The sequence below is a fragment of the Otolemur garnettii genome, unplaced genomic scaffold (assembly GCF_000181295.1).
Source record: "Otolemur garnettii isolate 467f Iridium unplaced genomic scaffold, OtoGar3 scaffold00019, whole genome shotgun sequence".
NCBI classification, from domain to species: Eukaryota; Metazoa; Chordata; class Mammalia; order Primates; family Galagidae; genus Otolemur; species Otolemur garnettii.
In genome coordinates this window covers 10,745,529-10,757,638 of record NW_003852414.1, presented here as the reverse complement: position 1 = coordinate 10,757,638, position 12,110 = coordinate 10,745,529, and the positions used below count along the sequence as shown (strand labels likewise).

Below are 12,110 nucleotides of genomic sequence, written 5' to 3'. Positions count from 1 at the left end.
ATGTGTAGGCTTTTTCTTCTCATAGAATGTAAGTACATGTATAAACGTTACAAGAAAATGCCAAATTGTTTTCTAAAGTGATGAAACCATTTTCTCTCCTACCCGTAAGGTACGAGAGTTCCAGATGCTCCTCGTCAACAGTTGGTATCGTCGGTTTTTTTGATTATGGACATTCTACAGTGTGTGTTGGTATCTCACTGTGCTTTTAACTTACATTTCCTGATGACTAAGGATGCTGAGCACGTTGCAGGGGTTACTCTTCATTTCACATACCTTCTTTAGGGCGACATCTATTCTCTTCCAGATTATAGCAATTCTTTGTACATTCTAGATATGAGTCCTTTGCCATATGTGAGGAATATCCAGAACATATCTAACCAAGTACTATGAAAAAATAGACATACATGGCTGGATGCTTTCTGTACAGCCTGTATATGTACTTTGCAAATATTTTCTATCAGATTGCCTGATAGAAAATCTGTAAGTTTAAATGACTAAATTAAAAAAAGAAAATGCTTTAGAGTTTCATTATTTTTTTCTTTCTTCCATTTTTTTTTTTTTTTGAAAGAGATCTCATCTTTTTTTTTTTTTTTTTTTTTTGAAAGAAAGATGAAGTCTCCCTCTGTTGCCCAGATTGTAGTACAGTAGCACAATCTTAGCTAACTACAGTCTTGTACTGGCCTCAACCAATCCTCCCACCTCATTCTCCCACCTAGCTAGAACTACAGGTGCATGCCACCACTCCTGGCTAGATTTTTCTTTCCTTTTTTTTTTTTTTTTAAGAGGTGGGATCTCTCTGTGTTGCCCAGGCTGATCTTGATTGAGCTTCTGGCCTCAAATCGTTTTCCTACCTCAGCCTCCTAAGGAGCTGCATTTTCACTTTATTAAAAGTATCATTTGAGAAGAAAAAGTTCTTAGTTGTATTGAAATCTATTTTATCAAGTTTTATGACTAGTGTTTAGTTTTATTTTGTTTTTTCTCCTAGGAGTCATTACCTTCCTTAGAATTCTTCTCCTGCCCCCATCTTTTGCTCAGAAATACAATCGATTTTTGTGTACTGACCTTGTACTATTCAACTTTGCTAAATATTCTGTTATTACTTTTTAATGCATTTCTTAGGATTTTCTTTGTAACCTTGTTCTTCATAAATAGCAAATGATGTCTTACCTTTACCAGGTTTTACTAGCTTCAGAAAATGAGTTTGGAAACATTTTCTCCTCATTTCATGCCCGATTTTGTATAAGACTGGTTTTTTTTTTCTTAAATATTAGAATAGATTTAGCAATGAAATAATTTTGGTCTAAAGTTTTCTATGTTAGAGGTTTTTATGGATTCAAAATCTTTAATAGATATAGAGCTACTCAGATTTTCTACTGTTGTAGGTAAATTCTTTTTTTTTTTTTTTTGAGATAGTCTCACTCTGTCATCCTCAGTAGAGCACTGTGTCATCATAGCTCACAGCAACCTCAAACTCTTGGGCTCTAGCAATCTTCTTCCCTCAGACTCCCAAGCAGCTGGGACTACAAGTGCCCAACACATCCACACAACACCTGGCTATTTTCAGAGACAGGGTCCTGCTCTTGCTCAGGCTGGTCTCAAACCTGTGAGCTTAGGCCATTAACCCACTTTGGTTTCCCAAGTGCTAGGATTACAAGTATGAGCCACCATGCCTGGCCAGGTAAAGTTTTGACACATTGTATCATTTAAGGAATTTATTTATTTCCTGTGCATTATTTAATGTGTTGGAATAAATTATTTTGTTTTTCTCTCTTTAAACTATGTAGGCTCTATAGTGATTTTTCTCTTTTATTCCTGATATTTGTAATTTATACTTTCTTTTTTTCATAAATAATCTTACTGAGAACTTATATTTAACAGTCTTTTCAAAGAAGAAACATTTGATTTGTTAATTTTCTCTGTTTTTTTCTCTAATCTCTCCTCTTTATTATTTTCTTCTTTCTATTTACTTTGGATGAATATGTTCTTTCTTTTCTCTATTCTCAAACATTTGATAACAGATTTTTAATCTTTCTCTTTAGTCATTTAGTCATAAATTTTCTTCTAAATACTGCTTTACCTGTCAACATAAATATGTTTTTGTACTTTGTGAAAACAAATAATTTGTCATGTTTATAAGTCCCCCCTGAGGTGTGGTAAGTATCAACTGGGCATTTTTTTCGCAGCTTATAAATCTCTGAAAGATATCAGTAGGCACTCTTTCCAAATTTTTATCTAAGTGTATGTCAGTTTTTGCCTCAGATTTATAGCTACTATTCATGAATTTAACCCTGCTGGGAAAAAAAAAATAACAATTGCCATATATTTTGTCTGATATAATAGGTGTTTTTTTCCCCTTTGTTATCGAATGTTTAGAAAGTGAATACCATTCGTTTAAACAAAGCATTCATCACAATCAAAAAAGAAGAGAAAAATCATTATTAAATGCTCTAATATTTGTCCAACTGGAAAATTCCCTTTTAAATATTGTTTGTCGGTAACAATACATAAAGATTCCTTTTGTGAGAATGTAGGTAATATTTAAGCAAACAAATACCTTTTATGAGATTTCCCTTTAGTCTGGTTTCTTCTAACTGATAGAAATAAAAATCATCAGTACAGTAAGCTGGGAAGCTGTTTCTCGTCCCTGATGGCGTGTTTCAGAAGCCTGTTGACTTTTGCAGTACATCTGGCGCAGCCAAGTGAGTCAACTTTCATAATATGTTCAGTGTCTGGCTCAAGACTGGGAGTCTGCTGGTGAACCTTGGCCTCTTAAGTAACAGAAATCTCCCTTTGAATGCAGAGTTATTAACGACATGCTTTAGGCATCAGCTGCCATTTCCTCCAGGGAGGAAAAAACTCATGGACAGTTGCACAGTGTACCTCATTTATCGTGTTAAATGTCTTTTCCTAATGATGGCTTACTTTGTAATTTTATTCAAGAGTCACAAATTGGAGAGGGTCATTTGTCCTACATTACAAACAAAAGAAAAGATATTTTGGTTAAGAATGTTGATAGAACGGAAAAAAGAAAACTGCAGAATTTAAAATAAGTAATGCCATCATTAACAAACCATGACCTGGTCATGAAGGAAATGACTTCTCTGACTTATAGTGCAGAAACCGTAACATGGCATTAAACTCTTTTTGAAAAGTAGAAGAATAATCAAAGGCAAATAGCTCCCTATTTTCTGACTCTATCACAGAATCATTTTTGTCCATTTTCCAATTTTTTTTATTGTTTTTGTTAAGTCATCATCCACGCAATCCAGTTGGTTTTAGATTCCTCTTTAGGTTTTATTTCAACAAGTAAAAAGTAGTTCTGCACAAATGACACTCATACTACAATACCGTAAGGAATTCTTGCTGTATATTTCTACCATCTTCCTTTTTTCCAGCTTCACTCATTTCGGTGAAGTCATAACCTGATTATTATGTGTTAGTTTCAGGCTATGAATACAATGACCAATACAGTGTTATTTCACTATTTGCTAGGTCATATCTGATTTCATTTTGACCACTTAATGTTTTTGACCTATCACACAGTTGGGTAATGGCTGACAACGTGGACTTTAAAAGAATAATTTTTTAAAAACTCATATTTCATTGTTGCAACAGGTTAACTTTAAGAAAGTATCCCAAAGTTTGGGTTAATCTCTTAGAGAAAGTCTTGAGTAGCCAAACTTGGATGACACTTGTGATCTTTGCGAGAACATCTTCAAATTTGAGACATCTTCCATGATCTGTTCTATTTTTCAATTTTTAAGATTTTCTGAGACCTGAATTTTTTTTCTTTGTAAAAGTTCAGACAAGTGAAAACAGACATTTTACAATGAAGCTTTGATTCAGGGTAGGTGGTAGTTCATAAGTTTTGGAGGATAGAAACTTTAACTGGACACCTAAGAACTTATGGCTTTCAGGTGTCGGCTGGCCTCTGGATTTTGGTGGAAACACTTGTGGTAAATCCAGTACTATAAAGAGACATTTTTATGTTTTCCTTTTTTTTTTTTTTTTGGTCATCATTAAAAAGCCTTTATTTATTGGATTATGTTCATTTGCCCTCCCACCCAAATTAAAAGATGACAAAACACAAAAAATAAGAAACCCCAATAAAAGAGCCCCTTGAGATTTCATAAACTAGGAACTAAAGCTGGTAATTAATAGGGAAATGTCAGAATTTTTAGATTTGTAAATAAAACGTGTGGAATTTAGGCAGATGTTTTCCTCACCCACTGCTAATCTTGCTACACTCTGTGAAGCAAGCTACTTGAATATTTGTGCCAAAACAATTTTTTTATACAAAAAAAAGTGAAAGACCATGACAGAAATTTTGCTCCGCATGGCCCGACAGCATACAAACTTTTTAGTAATTTAAAAGGGGAATTATGAGAGCCTAACAAGTTCTGTATCTCACCACTTCTGCCTCTCTATCTGTAGGATTTGTAAAAAAAAAAAAAAAAAAAAAAAAAGTAACATCTTTATTAGCAAAGATCTCATCTATTCTTCTCCTTCTCTCCAACTGTAATCCTACTAAATTTCTCTCATCTTCCTGAGCATCTTCCATGAACAGCATTGCAATTTGATTGTCTTAAAAAAAAAAAAAAGGAAGAAAATAAAAATAAGGAAAGAAAGTTAAGTTTTACACGGGTTTTGTTGGTTAATTATTGGTGGACTCACTCCACCAGGAGTTTGATTTCACTGGCTAGTCGCTGGTTCATGTTGAATAGCCCCCCACACCCAGAAGCTTGGTGAGCATCTCTCGCTCTGTGCTTTCAGGGTCACTGTTGACAGAGCTGGAACTTGTGCTCATGTTGTCGACAGCAGTGCTGGCTGGGGGACCCAGCTCTGGCTCACTTGTCTCACTGGCCGTGGACACCACAGAGAGCAGGGACATACGCTGGGTGAGCCAGCTAGAGGGCAGAAGGCAGGCGGCATAGTCCGCAATGATACCAGCTACGTCTAGATTACAAGCCTTATCAAAGGCGATGAAACCTGCATTTGCATTGGCCTCACAGACACGGAAGGAGCCGTCATCTTTCATCAATAGGTCAATGCCACGCACATCCATCCCCAGGATATCAGACTCCTGGATATCAAGCTGTTTCCCTTGTTCACTCAATGAACACATCATCCCCACACCACTAGTGAGCAGTTGCTTTGCATCCTCCCGTCTGTTGAACAACGTAACATGGTGCCAACCACACAACCTCTCACAACAATGACATGGACATCTCATCCGTGAGACTCTTCAACATACTTCTGGAATAGGTATGGAGCTTCATGTTGAATAAGATGGCTTAGATCAGCCAAATGGTGGTTATCTCGAGCTAAGAAAACAACTTTGCCTCTATGACCCTGTGTATTCTTCACTACCATTGGGAATTCCAGTACTTCTGCTTCATCAATCATCTTAGCAAAATTTTCATGGCTACCATAAGAGAAAGTATCTAGCAGAGGAATGCCATGGCCAGCCAACTCTTGAAATGTCCAGAACTTATTAACACAGTTTAGGATAGCTTGAGGTCGGTTCTTCAACCGGCACCCTATCTTCTCCAGATGACGCAGAACGGTGATGTCACTATCAATTTACACTCAAGGGGTTGGTAGTCTCACTACCACCACTTGGGAGTAGGTGGTGATTAGTTCTCCATTGACTCGAAGACCTAGGTTTCCTTGTTCTATTGTCAGCACCACTTCATCCATCATCACAGCCCTAAAGTCTAGTTCCTCCTCACAGCATTTGGCCTTCAATGCTCATAAGATCTCTTTTTGGAGATAGTCTTCCCTGATGCGACAATCTATCAAACACCACAGCTTGGCAGCCACAGAGCTACACATCTTGATCTGCTTGTTCTTTTGAGTAGATTATTTCTTCTTAAATGTAAAGTCTATCTGGCTCTGGCAGCTCCTCCTTTATATTTTCTTAATGACACCTTTAGGAAGGAAGCGATGAGTCTTTGGAAGGCTTGCATATGAAGCTTTTGAGACAATCATGTAGTTAAACTTGCTTATCAGGCTATATTTTAAGTACCTCCTTGGTAGAAATAAAATTCTTTTTTTTTTCCTTTTTTAGAGACAGGGTCTTATTTTGTTGCCCTCGGTAGGGTGTCATGGTGTCACAGATCACAGTAACCTCCAGCTCTTGGACTTAGGTGATTCTCTTGCCTCAGCCTCCTGAGTAGCTGGGACTATAGGCACCCACCACAACACCTGACTATGTTTTGTTGCTATTTGGCCAGGGCTGGGTTCAAACCTGCCACCCTCGCTCAGTATATGGGGCCAGCGCCCTACTCAGTGAGCTACAGGCGCCACCCAGAAATAAAATTCTTAAGTAAGCAATGCTGCTCTCTATTCACAGGTACCACACATTAGAAATGACCTTGTCTGCTCACCAAATCAGGCATGGGATCTTGAAGTCCTCAGCAACTTTCTTCAGCCTCGTTTTATTTCAACATCAAAATAAAATCTGTATGTAGCTTCATCTGCAACAGAGGCCAAGTTGTCTAGCATCATCTCAATGCTGTCTCTTGGTTTGATGTTTTCCCTTTGAGTGTCCTCTGACCTGTCTCTTTGTTCTTGGCTCCAGTGGGAACATTTTCTGGGCTTGGAGCTCAGTGGCATCAGAGGAACAGTATACAGTAGAACTTCCATAGTTGACCACCTCCCTACATTGACTACCTCCTAAGTTGAGCTAATTTTCATAGACCAGACATGCACCATATCTATGTATCAGTACAGTAGGCTTTATTCCTTATATTGACCAGTTTGTTACAGTCCCCTGGCTGGTCAACTCACAGAGGGGCTACTGTATTTAGGGTGTCACCTGATGAACTCCTCTGATGGTGACCAGAGATGAGGTTGGGGGAGTTGACAAAGTCCATGGATTTAAACCACTGCAGACCAGGAGACCTGGTGAATGACAGCCCTGTCTGGTTTTTTTGTTTTCTTTTTTTTTTTTTTTAGAGATAAAGTTTCACTTTGTCACCCTCGGTAGAATGCTATGGTATCACGGCTCACAGCAAACTTAAACGCTTGGGCTCAAGTGATCCTCTTACCTAATCTCCCAAGGTAGCTGGGGCTATAGGCACTGGCCACAGCACCTGGCTATTTTTAGAGATGGGTCTTGCTCTGGCTCAGGCTGGTCTCAAACTCCTGAGCTCAAGTAATCCACCTTCCTTGGCCTCCCAGAGTGCTAGGATTACAGCATGAGCCACCACTTCAGGCCTAGCCCTGTCTATTCTAAAAGTGTTCCTCAGGAGGCCCCTGGGCCTGTGTATGGTAGGACAGAGGCAGACAAAAGCTACCTGGCAGCTTGGAGCCCTTAACATTCTCTTCATCCTTCATTGAACTCTGCATGATACTAAGGCAACACTCTTAGATTTTCACTGTTCCATCTGGAACCAAAAAGGTTATTCTTTTCTTAAATATGAAAAGGTCCTTACATTTCTATAGTTTAATACAAAAAAAGTTAATTTCTCATAATAACCTGACATGACATTTTATTTAATAGGAAACAATTTTTAAATTGTTTCAAAAAAAAAAAAGAAAAGAAAAGAAAGAAAGAAAGAAAAAGCTCTCTCCTGGATCTGGATCCTCAATTTTCCTCTTTCTACAAGTAGAATTCTATTTTGGGTTAGGATAATAGTGAGTGTTTATAGAGGAACTGCCGGAGCATCTGTGATGGGGCCGTTTTCTGTGGTGTCAGGTCTTAGCTGTTGCTAAGGGAGTGTAAGAAAACAGTGGCTACTCATATTTTATTGAATAGGCTGCACATAAATTCTGATTCTAACCAGGAGATGGGATGCTTTATTGCAAACAGAATGACTTTCTAACCTGGAACTCAGTTCTATACACTCCATCACACTGATCTCAATTCTGGCATTCAAGTCACAGCTTTTTGCTTAAAAAAAATTTATATATTTATAAGCTACGTATATCACACACATATGAGCATCAAACTGTGTCTAACACCCAACTGAAAGATTAGAACTATCAATATTGAAGACCCCAATGTGCCCTTTGCCATGTCACAGCATCACCTTCTTATTACAACATCCCCAGAAATGTTTCTATCTCTGAGAAGTGCATGGTAAAATTTTGCAGATATTTCAGATTTGTCCAAACCTAATTATCCCCTGTGTATTCTTCTGCAACTGTCCTTTTTTAATTTTAAATCTTGAATTACAGCAAAATGCACATAACCTAAGATTGACCATCTTGCCCATTTCTAAGTGTCCAGTTCAGTATTGTTGAGTCTGTTCACATTGGTGTGCAACCAATACTCAGAACTTTTCCATTTTGCAAAACTAAAATTTCATCACCATTAAACTAAAATCCCCATTTTTCCCTCCTAGCAATCCCTGACAACCACCATTCTACTTTCTATGAATTTGGCTACTGCTGATAGTTCTTTTTTTTAATTATTAAATCATAGCTGTGTACATTAATGCAATCATGGGGTACAATGGTTTTACATACAATTTGAAATGTTTCTATCAAACTGGTTAACATAGCCTTCACAGCATTTTCTTAGTTATTGTGTTAAGACATTTATATTCTATACCTAGTAAATTTCACATATACCCTTGTAAGATGCACCGTAGGTGTGGTCCCACCAATTACTCTCCCTCCACCTATCCCCCTCCCGTCCCCCTTCCTTCCCCTCCCTCTCCTCTTTCCCCTTGGAACATATTCTTCTTAGCAAAGTATCTCAAGAGTGAAAGAAAAAATATCCAATGTACTCAGTCTTACTATGAAACCAATTTATAGCTTTCTTATGAAAGCTATAACCCAATGATAGTTCATTTTTAAGTGGAATCCTACAGTATTTGCCTTTTTGTGTGGCTAGCTTATTTCATTTTTTCTCACTGTCCTCAAGATTCATCCATGTTGTAGCATGTGGCAGAATTTTCTTCCTCTTTAAAGCTGAACATGACTTTCTTTTAATCTAATCAGTATTATACTCCTGGGCTGAACCACACTGGTGTGCAGAGCTTTTGTTGATCACTATCCACTGCTACATGTTAATCCACTATGCAACCCTTCTATAACTTATTTACCCGTTCTGTTTTTTCTAGACATCGAGTTGATTCCAGGGTTGGTTGGTTAGTTTGTTAGCTTTATAATCAATACCCCTGGGACAGTCACTTTCATGTCATCTTATTCGCATTGTGTGCACCTGTGCAAGACCTTTTCTAAAGCACAAACCTAGGAAAGTGTTGAGTGATGGGGAACACACAGGCTGACTTTGCTAAATAAAGCCAAATTGATGTCCAAAGTGCTTACACTGATTTACATTCCTGCATGAGTGTTCTTGTCTCACATCATTGCCAGTACTTGATATTGTCAGAATTTTTAATGTCTTCCAATCTGGTAAGTGGGAAATAGTATCTCACTACGGTTTTGATTTGCATCTCCCTGATTGCTAATGAAGTTGGAGGATCTTTTTTGTGTGTCTGACTTGAATCTTCAAATCTGTTTTTGGATTAAAAGAGAAGAAATGAAAGTTGAGGGAGGGAGAAAGAGAGAGAGAAAATGTTCTATATCCAGACCTTAACTCTGGAACTATGACTTTGTAATGGACCAGAACTGTCAGTTCCTCTCCCCATATGGAACAGTTTAGATACGTAAAAAGAGCACTGTCCTCAAACCTTCTAATCAGTGACTTCTCTCCTGATGCTTCGTGGAATCTTTGAATGAAAGGTGTCCTGAGGTCTAACAGCCAGATCATGAGAAAGCTGGAAAGACCAGAATCTAACTTTTTTTTTTTTTTTTTTTTGAGATAAGAGTCTAAACTCTGTTGCCCTGGGTAGAGTGTAGTGGCGTCATAGCTCTGAGCAATCTCAAACTCTTGGGTTCAAGCAATCCTCATGTCTCAGCCTCCCAAGTAGCTGAGACTACAGGCACCCACCTCAATGACCCACTATTTTCAGAGATGAGGTCTCTCTCTTATTCAGGCTGGTCTCAAACTCATGAGCTCAGGTGATCTACCTGCCTTGGCCTCCCAGAGTGCTAGGATTACAAGCACGAGCCACCACACCCGGACTCAGAATCTAACTTTTTAAACTGAGAGATACGTGTGAATGTGTATGTGTATGTGTGTGTGTAAAACAAATACCACACACAATAAAACAAAAGTCTCATAAAACAATTCTTACAATTGGGTATTCTTACTTTGATTTATTTTAGTTTTCTTTCTCTCCTTTATTTCTTTCCCTTTCTTCCCTCCCTCCCTTCCTTTCTTCCCGATCACCAACAACTAAATTAATTTCATAATTCACATCTGCAGGAGTTTCCAGTGAGGACAATACTGCTTCCAGGGAATCTTTTGGGTATTTGCAAGCGTTTTCCTGGCATTTATTAGCCAGGAACCAGGGATATGGTAGATGAGGTGGCCCCAAATAATAAATAATTTTTCTCATTATCACAGAATATTCACTTTAGCACAGATGATCATTGGATACATATGTGGAAAAAAATGAGAAGGAACTTCCTTTCACAGAGCATATATTTCATATACAATATGTACTTGTACTATAGGACTTATATCAACCTGTCTTATAAAACAGTGGTTTGTTACCCTCTGAAGCAGAAGCTCCTTGAGGGCAGGAGAGGCTCTGTGTTCATCTGGGTTATTCCTACAACAGCCTGGTAGAGGCCCTCATGTATAGGAGGTAGAAAGGCAATAATGTGGAAGGATGAGAACACAGGCTTAAGTTAGAGAAAGACTCAACTTACATTCTAGCTGTGTTATGCCCAGTTGTCACAGACTCTAGGATAAGAAGTTACAAAACTTCTCTGTCTATGCACCACTCAACTGCATAATGAATTAATAATACATATATCATAAACTTTTTGTGGGATTAAGTAAAATAGTGCTTATAGAAGTATATACAATAGTTGCTCAAATTATCAAAACTTTTAGCTGTTAGTAATTTTTATTTAATACGTATTTGTTTACTTGACTGTGACTCCTCTTATTCTAACATTTTTATTCAACCTTAATAAAAAGCACTAACATGAAGAGCAAAGAAAGGGAAGGAGGGAGGGGAATGGGGGGGGGGTCTTGGTGTGTGACACACCTTTTGGGGGCAAGACACAATTATAACAGGGACTATACCTAACAAATACAATCAGCATAAACTAGTTTCTTGTACCCTCAATGAATCTCCAACAATAAAAAAAAAATGTAAAATGTAAAAAAAAAAGAAAAAAGAAAATGCAATGGAAGTTAAGGTGAAAAAAAAACACTAACATTTACTGGATGTTTACTTTATGTCAGATGTGAAGACTTTACATGGATTATTTTCTTAGGTTGATATTTGCTACAAGCCTATGAAGTAATTGTAATTTTTATCTAGCTAAAAATTTTAGGTAACTTACTCTAGATCTCACTGGTAGAAAGGAAGCCAGAGTTTGAAGCAAGCAAGTTCAATGTCAGCATCTATATCTGAAACATTGCTCTCTGTTGTTTGTTAATATAAAAAACTTTAAAAAAAATTCATAGTAACATAGTCTTCCACTTCCACTTCATCTGGCTTCAGGTTTGACAAATCTTTGATATTGTCTGGAAGAAAATAAAGCATGTTGATATAAAGCAACAGACAAAGGCTGTGACCAAGAACACAAACATAAAGTCTGTAAAATGTAACAGAACTTTTACTGGAAATCACACCCCAAGTCCAAAGTTGCATGTGTGACTTAGGACTGAGTCTTTTTTGAAATCTTCTTTCTCTAATAGTTCCGTATAGTTAGTTCCATGTCATTAACCAATTAAGAACGAAATTATTCAAGAGTTAGCATAGCATACTTGGATATGAATACGGAAGAGAAAAATCAAGCAGGCGAATAAAACTTTAGGTAAATATATAGAACTTCTCCAGTGAGACTAGAGGGAAATGCCAGGCTAATGGGTCTAGCATTTCTCATCTCTGTTGTCCATGTTCTAATCAAAAGTGCTCTGACATATGACCAGGAAAATAGTTGTGCTTTTAATTATTTTACCACAAAGACATTTGCACCAGAATGTTTATTGCAGCTCAGTTCATAATTGCCAATTTGTGGAAGCAACTCAAACACCCATTGTGGTATATGTACTATGGAGTAATATTCAG

The 12,110-nt window shown here is 37.6% G+C and overlaps 1 pseudogene; it reads right to left on the bottom strand.

The window, feature by feature from the left end:
- Positions 1 to 4,670: 4,670 nt before the first annotated feature.
- Positions 4,671 to 5,835, bottom strand: LOC100959634 (annotated as a pseudogene).
- Between the last annotated feature and the right edge of the window lie 6,275 nt (positions 5,836 to 12,110).